Genomic DNA, 15,637 nt, shown 5'->3' with positions numbered 1-15,637 from the left:
TGCGCCATCCCTCCACCCTCCCAAGCATGATGTTCCTCTCCAAGGACTGATCCCTCCTTGCAACATGCCCAAAGTATGTCAGATGAAACTTCAGAATCCTTGCCTCCAAGGAGCAGCCTGGCTTCACCCTTTCCAGAATGAACTTGTTTGTTTTTCTAGCAGTCCATGGTATATTCAATACTCATCTCCAGCACCAAAGCTCAAAGGCACTCAAACTCTCCTTCTATCATCGCAAGTCACTGTCCTCCTCAAATTATTATTAGTTGGTATGGACCATCCAGTAGGAACTAACACATAGCTGTCCCTCCAGCAGGTTTTCAAAGGCTATAAATTACACAGCAGGTGATTGCCCATCCATGGAGCAGCTGGTGGATTCGAACTTCCTGCCTTTGGATTGACAGTGCAGCTCCTTTCCACTTGGCTCCTAGAGCTCCCTTTTTGAACTAAGTTAGGCCAGTTCACCATGATCCTGCAAGACTATGGTCCTAATTGTCCAATCCCATTACGTGTCTGGTCAACTTTGTCCTCTACGTGCTTTATTCTGTATATAAATATGTGTGTACAGTCATATACTGGTGGCATTGTTTCCAGTATCACAGGAATATATAAGCTACACAGTTCAACAAACTGACAGGTGGTGGCTGTTACAAGCATCAACGAGTGAAGTGTATTACAATTCTAGGAGTTTCATTTCTTCCAGCTGCCCTGCAATCTCAAAGGAATGTGGTTCAAATCCACCAGCTGCTTCGCAGGACAAAGACAGGCAAGCTTTTCCCATGTGCCTCTGAAAACCTGCTGGAGGGTTAGCTATGGGTCAGTTCCAACTTGACGGTACTCAACAACAACATTAATTCATTGTTGTTACTTGTCAAGTGATCTCCAGCTAATGATGACCCTATGGATGGCATGATGCCATCCCATGCCAGCCTCACAAATGCTGCTGTGTTTGAGCCCATTTTTTTTTCCTTCCATCTGGTGGAAGGTTTTCCTTGTTTTGCTGACCCACTGCGTTACTGCCATACTTCTCCAGGGACTGGTTCCTCCTAGTGATCTGTCATGTAAGAGACTTTGCAGAAAGCTTAGCTCATCAGGAGCAAAGGCAAGTCCCACATAGTGTGGGGAAAGAAGAGATTTTTGCACAACTGCAGCACTTTGTTCGCCTCAGGTTGCTGCCTACCTGTCTCATTCTCATCTCTTTTGGGGGAACTCGAGCTCCAAACATAATCTTTGAAACTCTACACTTTTCCTATAAGTACTGTAGCAGCCAGGTTGGAGGGAGGGAAAAGGAGATGCACGAGGTGGGGGGGGGGTAGGCTTGCACTCTAGCCAATTCCCCAAGAAGAGTCACTTGCTTTTATCTTCTTTACATATTCATCTTTTGTCGTCTGTTTATGGCAGAAATCCCACTGCTTTAAGGATAGAAAATATGTAAGCTGCTGGCCTCTGACACCCTGTAGGTGGGTTCCCAAGTTAACCCGGGCAGTTTATCACAGGTGACCAACAATGAGAGCTGTCCACAGTCCTTGTTAGCCACCTGAGACGACAGTCTCCAGTCCCAGGACAAGTTCACGTTCCTCACATGCACAGTTGCTTCTGGGAGTTGAGAGAGACAAAGATCAGTCCTATTGTGATTGGAACAGTCCAAGGTGGTCTGGGAAGGATCAGGAGGAAAAGGAGCAATGTTACATGCTGAATGTCTAGATAACTCCAGTAAGAGGTTTTATAGAAAGAAAAGATTGATATTTTTTTTAACAAATAGAGACGAGTAAAGAAATGTTCCATAAGACACAGTTTGTCATTTAACTATTTCCTGAATTATCTTCAATTTTAAATCTCTCTCTTCAGGTGGATAAATTCATTACAAATTCCCTGAGACTGAAGATCCTGGTGTTGGTGTCTAAACCAGAGCTGAGCCTGGACCATCACAATCCCCAGATGGGCTCATGTGACAAAGGGTGAGTACATCAGTCTGGGATAGAAGTTTGCCAGATAGCTTTTTATATTTATTTAAAAGATTCCATTCAGCAATCATGATGGGTCAACTGAGGTTGAGAGCCAGGGATCCCAAGTGAAAGTTGTGTAAGTTAACGAAGGGGAAGATTCCTCTAACACAATTCAAGATGTTGAGGTTCTGATCATCAAAAGGGGAAGAGCATAGCATTTCCTGAAGATATGAATCATGTGTATATTGGTTAAAGTGAAATAAAGTGTCTCTGTTTGGTGTGGCAGTGATACTGTATTTCAGGAGTCAAACTAACAAACTAACATGAGTCAATCCTCAACACCTTGCTGATAATTGTCACAGCTTTCAGGGACAGATTTTGAAGAGGAAAAAAAAATAGGACTCTAAAGAAATTGTTGTTGATGATGGTTGTGGTGCTTTCAAGTTGCCTATGACTCATTGGGGCCTATCCTGCCCTATCCTATCCTCATGATCTCTGTCATGCTCAAGTCCGTTATGGTAGTCACTGTATCAGTCTAACTCATTGCAGGGCTTCCTCTCTTTGCTGATCTTCCACCTTTCCTAGAGTGGTGTCTCTCTCCAAGGACTGGTTCCTCCTAAAAATAAGCCCAAAGTGAGGCAAAGTTTCACTATCCTTTACTGTAAGGAGCACACAAGTTGTACTTCCTTCAGGCTCTTCCATTAACATCTTAGAATTCTACTCCCAGTGCTTCAACTCTCTCTTTCCAAGTTGTATGTGGCTTATGTCCTTGGGCAGTCCATGGTATGCTCTCTGATGCATAGCAAGTAATTGTGAATACCATGACCTGGATCAGGTGCACCTTAGGCTCTAGACTAACATTGTTGCTTCTCAGTACTGTGGAAAGGTCCCTGGCAGCAGATTATTACCAAGTACAATTTGTCTTTTGATTTCCTGACTGCTGGTACCAAGACTGTTGATTGTGGAACTGAGCAAGCTGTAATAGTTAACAACTTATATCTCTTCTCCATCTATCATGGTGCTGCCAATTGACCCGGTGGTGAGAATCTTTGTCTTCTTGATGTTGACCTTCAATCCATACTGAAGACTACAGTCCTTGACCTCCTGCAAGCACTTCAGGTCCTCCTCAGTTTCAGAAAGCAAGGTTGTGTCATCTGCTTAAGGAAGGTTGTCGAGTCTTCTTCCAGTCTGGATGCCACATTCCCCTTCATAAAGCCCAGTTTCCCAAGTGATCTGTTCTACATATAGATTGAAAGGGTATAGAGATACGATGCATCGCTGATGCACTCCCTTCCTGATTTTGAGCCATGCAATGTTTCCCTGTTCTGTTCTAAATATTGCTTCCCAGTCCAAGTATAGGTTTCACATCTTGAACATTCCAATAACTGCCAAGAAAACAAATAAGTCCGTCCTGGAGAGAGTGAAACCAAGTTTCTCCTTGGAGGCTAGAATTTTGAAGCTCTATTTCACATACTTTGGGCACATAGCCAGGAAGGACCGATCCTTGGAGAAGGAAATCATGCTTGGAAGGGTGGAGGGATAGTGCAGGAGAGTAAGACCCCTGAAGAGATGGATTGATACAATAACTAGGGCAATGGGGGTAGGAGTGTCAGAGTCATGAGACTGGCTCAGGACAGGGCAGGCTTCAGAGCTATTGTACATAGGGTTGCTATGAGTCATGGGTGACTTGATGACACATAACATCATCATCAACATCTCCTGAGGAGGAATCCTGATGGCAATAATGCATAACATATGGTCCTGCTAACCAAAATCTTGGTGGTTCAAATCTACCAGCAGTTCAAAGGAAGAAGATGGACAATCTTCTCTTATAAACAGTTGCATTCCTGAATCCTACAGAGGATCACAGTGAGTTAGAATCAACTCAGTGGTCGTGGGCTTGGATTTTGGAATGTCCCTGGGAGAGTTCGCTGTGTAAGAAGTAAGTAGTAACTTGTCAGGGTGAGGCCTGGGGCTCTGAGGGTAGGAATTTTACAGTTGGCACATTTCAATCAAGATTTCTGCACACAGGGAAGAAAGGCAAGCTATGTCCTGGAGCCTGATCCAGCTACTTGCCCATTCCCCTTTGAGATGATCGGTGTCAGATGGGAGGCTATGGCTATTCAGAAAGTGAGCTGTTCTGGGAATGACCCCCACACTGCTTCATGTCTGTTAGGAATAACACTGGGGTGTAGTGCAGACAGCTTCAGGCCAGGAGTGAAGAGCCCTCTATTTACAACACCTTGGTCGAAATCTCCCTGGTCCTCAGTTCTCTCATCTCTCAGAAAGGACAGTGACCCCGCCATGGCTGCCATACTGGAGGGCTGCGAGATTTGGGTGAAAGTTATCATCACCTGTCTCAGCTGCCTGCAGCAAAACAGGATCAAATTTTCACCACATGGAAACAGCAGAGCAGTTGGGAGGCTAAACCATTGGGCACAGTGGTTGTAGTGGGCCCCTCGGCTAGCCCTCAAGTCACAGATGGCAAAAGTTCTTCCAGCCCTATGTTTCGGTATTTTGTTGTTGTTATCTACCATCAAGTCAGAATCACCTTACAGCTAACCCTCCCGAGGATTTTCAGAGGCTGTAAATCACAATGAAGGAGATTGCCTTTCTCCATCAGAGTAGCTGGTGGACTTGAACTGCCTCTCTTTGGGTTGATGATACAACCACTCGCCCACCAGAGTTAATGATTACCAAAAACAACATTTATATACAAATAGCTCACACTTTCCAAGTTCGTTTGATGAGTGCATGTGCATGTTGCAAGGGGCGACTGGTCCTTGGAGAGGGACATCATGTTTGGCAGAGTGGAGGGGAGGTGTAGAAGAGGAAGACCTTCGATGAGATGGATCGATTCTGTGACTGGAGAGGTGGGAATAAGCGCATTTGAGATGTCTAGGTTGGCACAGGATAGAAGAGCATTTAGAGCTCTTGTACATAGGGTCGCTATGAGCATAAGTCCTTGTGGGACTGAATTAATTCACTCAGCATAATGCTCTCCAGACCATGCCAAGTTAGGTAGTAATTTATAAAATCACTGCTCCTGCATGCTGCGTAGTATTCCATCATGTAAATGTACCATAGCTTCCCAATCCATTCAATTGTGGTTGGATATTTGGGCTGTTTCCAGGGTCTTGCGATGGTGGATAACACTGCTATGAACATTGGTGCAAGAATCTCCGTTTGTGCCTCAGTTCTCATTTCTTGGGGTATATTCCAAGTAGCAGAATAGCTGGGTCATATGGAATTTCTATGTTCAGCTTTTTGAGGAAATACCAAACTGCCTTCCAGAGTGGCTGCATGATTTTACAATCCCACCAACAAAGTATATCTCTCCACATCTTCTCCAACATTTATTATTTGCTGTCCTGTTAAACTTTGACACTGCTACTGGAGTGAGATGGTATCTCATTGTGGTCTTGACTTGCACCTCTCATTGTCAGTGATCTGGAGCATTTCTTCATGTGTCTGTTGGCCATTTGATTGTCTTCCTCCGACCTCACAGATGGTCCTTTTGTAAGAACTATCATTCCTAAATTTTTTGCATGCTGCTGTTAAAAATAAAAAAAAAATCATATACCATGTTTACAAAACTAGTTCCTGGGAGAAGACGGAGGCAAAAAATGTTAAAAACACGTGTTATTTCCTTAGAATGAATCCTTTGATTGTTTTTGTTGTTATGAGCCATCAAGTCAGAACCAATGTGTAGGTGACCCTCCAGTGGGTTTTCAAAGTCTGGAAATCTCACAGGAGATTGTGTATTTTTTTTCTGCCAGAAGGTGGTAGATTCAACCATGTGTCTCTGGATTGGTCACATAACTCTGTACCACCAGGAGCTTCCTAATCCTTTGATGTTGAATTTAAATATTTTTTTTAAAGTTCTCATCAAAATCCTTGGGAAAGGAAATGTTGTTTTTAGATGTCTTTTTCTACAGAAGATAAATCATTCAAACAAACCAACCTCTAAACCCCCAGTCCCCTAATCTGGTTCCTTGCATGTGGGCGTATAGGCTGCATCTAGAAGACCCTGGCTGACCCAAGCCACTGGTGGAAGATGTAAGAGGAAAGAGAGGCCCAGAAGAGCACACAGAGTCTCCAAAGGTCCAACCACTCCAGACCTCCAACACAGCTCCCTTTGCCTTTCTTCTGTACACACCTCTTGGTGCCCTAGAATTGGGCCACATGCCAAAATCACCCCATGTAAATAGGCTCTCTAGCTTTGGGAGTTAGCTGTTTGAAGAAATCCATTAGAAGTAGCGGCCAACATTACAATCCTGATGGAGTTCTATGGTTTTCCCTTCCTTTCTTTTATTTTAACTGTTACAATCATTCTCCCGCATTTCAAACACAAATGAAATCAAAAGCCTCTTATCAGATCCCAAATCTGTCAGTCAGTGCTGACCAGCTGCCCAGAGCACATTTGTGGCTTGTTCTGGGAAGGGACAGGGACAGCCACTCTGGCACTTTGTCCTCAAACATTTGCTCATTTATGACAATGTGTTGCCATTCCCCTATCTTGTCCCCGGGTCTCCAAAGGCCATCCGGATACCTTTCTGATATGCTACAGTGTTCTCTTTCTGCAGGTACAAACCACAAGACCGTGACTGTGCAGCCAATGTCTCTGGTCTTCTCCAACCTTGTTGGTATGTCCAGGCTTCCTGGGGGTGAGGAGGAGCTGCAGTGCTGCCTGGATGGGGGACAAGCCGGGACGAGGGAGAAGAATTCCTCCTAGAGCAGAGTTACTGCACTCACCTGCCCTGGCCCAGGTCATTCGGGATGTGAGTGCCAGAGAGAGGCCATGTTAGGCTGTGCTTCCAGCTGGTCAGCACAAAGATCTGGTGAGACCACACTGTGTGTTCCTCTAAGAGCTGCCTGCCACACTGTTATCTTGGGGGGAGAGACAGAACTATCTGTGGAATGCAAGTGACCAGAAAGCAGGTTTGAAGTCTAATACATCTTTGAATTTCCAGGCCAGAACACGGGAAATGCTAGTATGAATAACTCCCATATATGATACTTGCATGGGACATCTGATGATGTAGTCCACAGGGCATTGTGCTGCCAACATATAAGTGAAGGTTTTCTGGCAGTGTGACTCCACCAGCAGCTCCTCTGGAAAAAGATGGGCCGTCTCCTCTGGTGCAGTTTGTAAAGTCCAAAAAACCTACTGGAGGGTCAACTATGAGTTGGTTCCAACCCTATTACAATGACTGATTTTTTTTATGATACTTTCAGAAAACAAGACTTGAAGAACTTATTGATAAAACTCAAAGACTATAGCTTTCAGGATGGAGCACATCTCAACAGAAAGAAAACAAAATCCTCACCGCTGGAGCCATAATCAACATCATGATAGGTGGGTTAAAGATTGGAGTTGTGAAAGATTTCATTTTACTCTGCTCCACATGAAAGCAGCAGTCAAGAAATCAAACATTGCACTGGGAAAATCAATCCCAAAGACCTCTTTATAGTGCTAAAGAGCAAGGATGTCCATTTTAAGACATAGGTGTGTCTGATCTAAGCCAGAGTATTTGCAATTGCTTTCATATGCATATAAAAGTTGGACAACAAGCAAGGAAGACAGAAGCAGAGTCGATGGCTTTAGCTGCTATGTTATCAAAGAATATTGAATATACTATGGACTTCCAAATTAACAAACAAATCTATCTTGGAAGAAGGACAGATAGAATGCAACGATGGAGAGTCTTATACATTTGGGCATGTTTTCAGGAGGGGACAGTCCCTGGAGAAATGACATCATAAAAAAAAAGTAGAGAGTGAAAGAGAGGAAGCTTTTCAATTGACATAGTGCCTGGAACAATGAGTTTATGCACAATAGAGATTGTGAGTATGATCAAGCACAATTTCACCCTGTTCTTCAGATTGCTATGAATCAGAGACTATGCAACAGAACTTAACAACGACAACAAGGAGTTATGGTTTCAACCTAAAGTGAGGCCAATCAAACCCACTAGCTGCTCTGAGGGAGAAAGATGGGCCATTGCCTTTCATGCAATTTACAGCCTGTGAAAACTTGCTGGAGGATCAGCTATGAGTCTGTTCTGACTCGATGGCAATGCGTTGAGTTTGATCACATGCACAAGGATAACATTATGAAGTGTGGGAATCCTAGAGCACTTAATTTTGCTCCTGTGAAATCTGTACATGGGCTAATAGATACTCATTCAACCAGAGCAAGGTGATACACTGTGTGGGCCAGAAGGAGAAAAAGGCATGTAACTTTTAGTATTAGCTTATAGTCAAGTCAGGCTTTCCCAGTACCATGGATGCTGGAGTGGAGGAGGAAGGAGAAAGGGCGGAGAGGAGGAGAAATAAGTCAATTCCTGAAATTGTTAGGTTTGGGGTTTTTTTTGTTTTGTCTTGATTTTTATTTCCTCTGCCTTTTTTTAAAAGCAAAATGTCATTCTGCAGCTCTGGCTTTCGGCCCCAGCGGTCTGGGTTGACAGCATGTCCCTGAACTGACTTGGGAGCCCCTTTCTTGCCATTGGCTGAGTGATGGGACCTGAGGCCTGAATCCACAGAGAGCAGAGAGGCCTGCTTGCTGGGTCTGCACTCTCTAGCCAGGAGAGAGAGAAGCCTTGCATGACCCTTCTCTCTCTCCCTTTCTTAGAGCTCCCTGGAGTAGCAGAAGTGCATGCTAGCCCTCTGCCTGGATCCCTGAACAGTGCATCTCCTCCACACTATTCTCCACCTGTCTGGTCGCCTGCACCAGAATGCTGGGTTTAAACATCTATGCAGGCGACATTTTTCTAAGATCCATGCTTGGGAGGGTGGAGGGACAGCGCAGGAGTGGAAGGCCCTCTATGAGGGGGATTGATTCAGTGACTGGGATAATCGGGATGGGAGTGTCAGAGACAGTGCAACTGGCACAGGACAGAGCAGAGTTTAGGACTATTGTACATAGGGTTGCTATGAGTCGCAAGCGACTCAACGGCACATAACAACAACAACAAGATCCCTAAGATGTCTGCCTTTCTGTTTAATGTTCCCTTCAAAAGGTGCATAAAACCTGAGCTCAGCTCCGACCTTCTAGGGTTTGTGAGGCCCTCTAGTGATGACAGTGGAGCCCTGGCAGCCTCGTTGTAAGAAGTTGCGCTGCCAACCTGAAGGCATGCTGTTCGAATCCTCTAGATGCTCAATGGAAGACGGATAGGCAATCTCTTGTGCAATTTGCTACCTCTGAAAACCCACTAAAGAGTCAGCTATAAGTTCTGACTCAACAAGTAGTGGTTACAGGGAGGCTCTGGGTGCTTCAGAATGCTAACACCCTCAAGTGTTAACTGAAAAGTTGAAGGTTCGAGTCTACTCAGAGGTACTTCAGAAGAAGGGTTCTTCAATCTACTTTAGAAAAAAACAGCTGGAAAGCTACTGACTGGGGAAAAGTATTTGGTAATAACATGTCAGACAAGGGACTTATATCTAGAATTTATAAAATACTTGAGCACCACAAGAAGATAAAGGTAAAGAACCCAGTTGAAAAATGGGCACAGGATATGAACAGACACTTCACCAAAGAAGACATTCAGATGGCTAACAAGCACATGAAGAAATGTCCAAAATCCGTAGCTCTAAGAGAGATGCAAATCAGAGCAACTATAAGATATCACCTCATCCCAGTAAGAATAGCAAAATTTAACAACTGCTAGCAAGGTTGTGGAGAAACTGGAACCCTTATTCACTGTTGGTGGGAATGTAAAATCATGCAGCCTCTACGGGAGGCAGTATGGTGCTTTCTCAAAAAGTTGCAAATTAAAAAAAAAAAAAGTTGCAAATAGAAATACCATTTGAGCCAGCAATTCTACTATTTGGAATATACCCCAAAGAAACCATAACTGCCACCCAAGCAGATATATGCACACCCATGTTTATCGCAGCTTTGTTCACAATAGCAAAATGTTAGAAACAATCTAAGTGCCCATCAACAAACGAATGGATAGAGAAGCTGTGGTATATTCACGCAATGGAATACTATGCTGCACTGAAAAACAAGGAACTCATGCAATATTATTCAAAATGGGTGAGCCTAGAGGGGAGGGGTGGGCAGGAAGAAAAGAGCAACAATGAATGAATGGAAATCCAAAATCTCTGTAAATTTTCATTAAAATAAATAATAATAACTTTAAAAAAAATAAAATGCTTCAGAGCACAGCTCAACTCTGACACGCACAGGACACCATGAAAAGGAGTCAACCCCATGATGCCTGGACTTGAGGTAGCACGGGGCTGGGATGCCCTGCTTGCCTCAGACTTGGAAACTCAGAGCCTAAATTTGATTCTGTGTCTGTCATTCTTTTTACATTTTCTTTTTCCAAAGCTGTTCCCTTAAAATCTAGGGTGCGGGAGTATGTGCACAGTACTATGAATCCTTAAAATGTCATTTTATTTTTCTACCCAGATTCCTACCTACTTCTTCATTTCTCAAAACATAGATCCAGAGAGTAGTTCCTTTATTGCTTCCCCTTTCCCCTTTCATTTTGGAACTAGTTCAATATTTATTTGAAAATATAGTGAAATATTTAAGATGTACACAAAGTATAAAGAACTATACTTTTTCTGCCATTCAGTTTACATGTGAGGTGCTCAGGGCACTGTTAGCCAACTGCATATTGCACCTCTCCCTACAGGAAAGCACCACCGGAAATTACAGTTTGTGACCCCTGTGACAGGGTGATTTATGCCCTCAAAAATATATGTTAAAGTCTCACCCCAGGTTCCTGTGAATGTGACCCTATATGGAAGCTTGCCTTTGAAGCTGTTGTCAGTTGAGTTAGCAGAAGGTTCGTTCTGGAGTAGGGAGGGTATTTACCTGAAGTGAATGGTCTCCTTATAAGAGAGGAGAAAAGACAGAGGGAGAAGATAGCCACATGAAGATGGAGGTAGAGACTGGACCAACGGAGCTACACGTCAAGGAGCTGGCAGTCACCAGGTGATAGAAGAGCGACACGTGAAGAATCCCCATGGCCACACCCTGAGTTTGGACCCCCAGCCCCCACTCTATCTAGACACTTACAGTCTCCTGATCCAAATCTCCCATCATGTTCCCTTCCACCTCAGAAATGTCCTGCATCCCTAAGGCCAGTGATGCTAATTTGGCTAGGATCTCGTACTAACACTTGCTTATGTGGTTATAGGACAAAGCGAGGGGTGGCTGCTGTACAGAGGTCAACCCCTCTCTTCAGCTTGGTCCCTGCCAGGTAGTCATGATTGCCTCCTCGCCTGTCCCTTCCCTGCGTCATGACCAGGTGCTGCGATGCCACAATCCACCAGTGTTCATCCATCCTCACCTCACCAATCTGGAGAAATATTCCTCAACATCCAGTGCCACTTTGAAAGTTGAGAGATGCCACTTGGTGGAAGTTGATGATGAGAACACATGAATGCAAGGTGTCTTTTCTTTATGGGCCCACAGGATCTACAAGGCCTATGCCTATCAGTCTGTGTTAACAGAAGAGTGGTTTTTCCACAATCAGCCTTTTTACTTCTTCCTGTTTAAATCTTAATTAAATTGATTGACAAAACAACAGCAACAAATAGACCCAAATATACCAAGTGAAAGGGTGGTGAGGGACCAGCCAGTGCTTGGCTTTGATATGCATGAGGTTACTGTGAGTCAGAGTCATTTAAGGGCAGTTAACCAAACATTTAAGCAAGTTACCCACCATTTGCCTGATGCTTAATGAAAGGCACCAGGTGGGACTACAAAGTAGCTTATCTCTGGCTTTTGAATGCTTTTGGGGAAGCTGTGGAGTGTGTCCAGCTCTCTGATGCATAGCAGGTGCTTGAGAATACCATGGGCTGAATCAGATGCATCTTAGTCTTCAAAGTTACATCATTGCTCTTAAGTATTTTGGATAAGTCCCTGTCAGCCAACTTTCCCAATGCAATACATCTCCTGACTGCTTGTACCAAGAGTGTAGATTATTAATCCAAGCAAGATGAAATCATTGGTAACTTCACTGAGAACTTCACTATGGGCAAAATATTTGTGGCAAAATATAGAGGACTCGGAATCAGATGTGCATCCCAGTTGTTAACATGCTACTAATGCAGCTTTGAGAAAGAGGGACAACTCTGGAAAAACTGTGCAAATGCAAAAACTCACCACCCTAGAATCTGAGGAAACTGCCGGCCTTCCTCCCTCAGGGCAGCTGGGGGATCCACACAGCCCGAGATGCACAGCCTGTGGGTTAGCAGTGCAGCCGGTTTAGCAGACCAAGCAGCCAAAGCTCGAGTTTTAGAGGTTTTGGAGGGGTGTTTTTTAATGTTTTCTTTTCATTTTTTCCATTGTGCACATTTTCTTCCCCCTCCCCTCCTCTCCCCATCTCTTCTGCAATCTACCCCTTGTTCCATATTTATATATATATAATTCCTAATCATATATTCCTTTCGGACAGTTCTTCCTTTCATCTGATCAAATGCAGTATTCATTATCTATATGCTCCTTTCCCATTCTTTCCAACATGTCTGTCCCATTTTAAACAGCACTTATTATACAGTATTTGTCCTTTTGTAACTGAGGTATTTCACTCAGCATAATGTCCTCCAGGCTTTCCCATGTTATATAATGTTTTACAAGTTCATGGTTTTTCAATGCTGTGCGATATTCCATTGTGTGAAGGTATTATAGTTTTCCCATCCATTCAGTTGTTGATGGGCACTTGTGTTGTTTTTAGCTCTTTTCTACTGTAAATAAGGCAGCAATCCGCTTGAATGAAAGAGGCACAAAGACAAAAAAAGGCATTCTTAGAAAATGTGAAATGGACATTCAGCAAAACCTGCAAAGGCAGGAGGCTGTGCACAGGGAAGGAAAAGGGAAATCTTTTCCAGCACAGAGAAATGAACCACAGAGAAGACACTGCATCCGGCAAAGGCCTGCAGGTGTGTGACCTGGAGGTGAAGGCAGCCCTCAGGTAGTTTGTTTTCAGGTGCACTCTGTGCACCACACAGTCTGTTGGTCTCGAGCTCACTTGCTGTGGTCCTACTGGGTTAACGCTCAGTAACGCAGAGCTGTAACACAGGCCAGACCACAGGCTCATGACCGAGTGGAGATCACTCCTGGTGGGAAGGAATGTGGGTCTTGTGCCCCAGGGAGCACAGACAGCTGCGCCCACCCGGAATCCCCTTTCCGAGGAGGCCGGGAAGTCAGTGCTGATGTGCAGTGACTGGCCGTGGGACTCTTCTAGAGTATCTTGGAAGAACAGCATGTCTGGAGAGTTCTCATCATACCAAATGAAGTGGGACACAGGGGCGAGGCACAGGAGGCGAGATTGTGGCCCCCCTCTCCGCACCCTCTGCGCCCCACCTAAACCCCTTCCTGGGGGCCTGAGTACCACTCTACAGGCTGCAAGTCATTAGACAGCACGCAGGTGGTCCTAGTGTATGAAAGGAAATGGAAATAAATGCACCTAAGAGAAAAGATCAAACCCCAAAGTCACACAGAAAAAGAAACAGACCAAAGGTTCCCTGCGCAGGGCTCAGCGCTGGTTCCCAGGTTAACCGTTAGAGTGTCTTTTAAAGCCGTTTTCTTTTTTCCCCCTTTTTGAACTAATTCTAGCCAAGCACCCAGCACAGATTCAGCCTGTCAGCCTGTGAGAGGGGAAAAGGGAAGGTCTCCTTGGAAACCATAGCCTGGACCTGGCTGAGAGGGGCGCAGCGCCTGTAACCGTGCCACAGTCCAACTTCTCCGGATTCCGACATTTGTTCATTCCTGTGTGTTGTAAATTTTCCTTCTTTGTAGTTTACCTTGTTCAGATCATCAAAATTATAAAAAGGGGCTGGGAGTGGGAGTACCTATTGGCCAGGGGAGTTCCATCAAATGAAAGAATCCAAAAGGTAGAAAGAGACATCTGCATTCATGAGGACTGCTTGTTGTAGTAGTTTTTTAAATGTTAGTGATAAATAGACAGCGACTTCCCTATACAACAGCGAAACTGTGTAGCTCGTGGTATGATCAAGCAATGTGGCATTTCGCGTCAGTAAATAATAATAATACCATGTCAACATGGAAAAATAAACCTCACAACTCAAATTTTAAAGGAATACAAAAGTACTCGTGGAGTAAGTTTAAATTAAATACATGCGCAAGACAAAAATATGAAAGGAAGTACACACACTTGTATTAGTGGCCAGCTCAGGTGAAGTGTTTGAAGCATGCTTCCGCCCTGCTTTTGTAATTAGCACTCCCCGGGAGTGCTGGGGGCTCAGTGGGAATCCAGGGCAGGTGGTTTGGATCCACCAGCTGCTCCCGCAGAGAGAGATGGGCATTCTCCTCCAGAGCTATTTACAGCCTCTGAAAACTCACTGGAGGGTCAACTATGAGTCAGTTCTGACTCAGAGGCAATGAACAACACCATGTGTCATTAAGAAGGAGCTGCAGTGATGCAGTAGAGTGTTAGGCTGTCAACCAGAAAGTCAGTAGTTTGAACCCACGAGCCCATCTGCAGAAGAAAGACATGGCATCTGCTTCTGGGAAGCTTTACAAGCTCAGAAAATCCTGTGGGGCAGTTCTGCTCTGTTTTCCAGGGTCCCTCTGAGTCAGAATCAACTGCATGGCAGTGAGTCTTGACTTTTTTCATTAATGGAATCAACAGCATATTTGTTTATGATCAGGATTTAGAGAGATCTTTGCCAATGGTGTGGGGTTTTTTTCTCCTTTACACTAAAGCTGTTAGGTGTGGTAACTGCTTAGTCAAAAAGAATTTTCTTTTCAAAAGCTGCACATTTTAAAATGCAGGAGAAGCTGTCTCCTCACCATTCCAGGAAACCACTGATTTTTTTTTCTAATAAATAGATTTCATTGGAGCTCTCAGACTAAAATAGACTAGGAAGAAAGGGTGTCAATCTACTTCCAAAAAATCAGACAAAGGGAAAATAATCATATGGATCACAACAGAATATTATCCACTCTTATCAGGGATGGTTCTAGAAGATGAGCTTCTAGGTTGGGAAGCACTCAAAACACACAGTGATCAAAACAATGGACTCGAACATGCCAACAACCACACAGAAGTCAAAGAACCAGACAATGTTTGATTCTGTTGTATGTGGCTCACCATAGATCAGATCCAAGCCCTGCTCCTATTGGTAGTTTCTTATTCATCTGAAGGTTGAACAATAAATAAGAAAGACCAAAGTAGAACCAGTGCCTTTGAACTGTGGAACTGAAGAAGAGTATTGACTATTATGGATAGCTGAAAGAACAAACAAATCTGTCTTCAAGAAAGCAGTTAGGATGCTCCTTAGAGGCAAGGATGGTGAAATTTCATCTCATATATCTTGGACATGTTGTCAGAAGTGGCTGGTCCTTGGAAAAAGATATGTTGGGAAAGGTAGAGGGTCAGGGAAAGAGCAGAAGAGCTTCAGCAATGAGGCAGTGACTTGAGCAATGACCTCAAGCATTCCAGGGGTCAAGAGGAGCATGCAGGAGAGGGGAAAGCCCCAATCTGTTGTTCATCGTGTCACTCTGAGTTGTAATTGACTTGATGGCACCTAGTAATAACAACATGAGTCAGATCAACCTGATAGAACAAAACAACACGGAACAATCTCACATGTTCATCGCTGAACCCTGTCCACATGGGTTTGAAATGTCAATGACAAAAATATTAGCATCACAGCAACACAGGAGTCAGCACAGCACAGCCAATTGAGAGACAAGTAGTAGGATCTGC

At 44.1% G+C, this 15,637-nt stretch overlaps 1 pseudogene; it reads right to left on the bottom strand.

Annotated features, from left to right (window-relative positions):
• LOC102846115 overlaps positions 1-13,171 on the bottom strand; it is a 111,432-nt pseudogene extending 98,261 nt beyond the window's left edge.
• Positions 13,172-15,637: the final 2,466 nt, after the last annotated feature.

Source organism: Elephantulus edwardii, unplaced genomic scaffold (genome assembly GCF_000299155.1).
Source record: "Elephantulus edwardii isolate Elephantulus edwardi_28Jun2011 unplaced genomic scaffold, EleEdw1.0 scaffold00071, whole genome shotgun sequence".
Classification (NCBI taxonomy): Eukaryota; Metazoa; Chordata; class Mammalia; order Macroscelidea; family Macroscelididae; genus Elephantulus; species Elephantulus edwardii.
The sequence above is the reverse complement of the archived record's forward strand: the minus strand, read 5'-3'. Positions and strand labels throughout refer to the sequence as shown.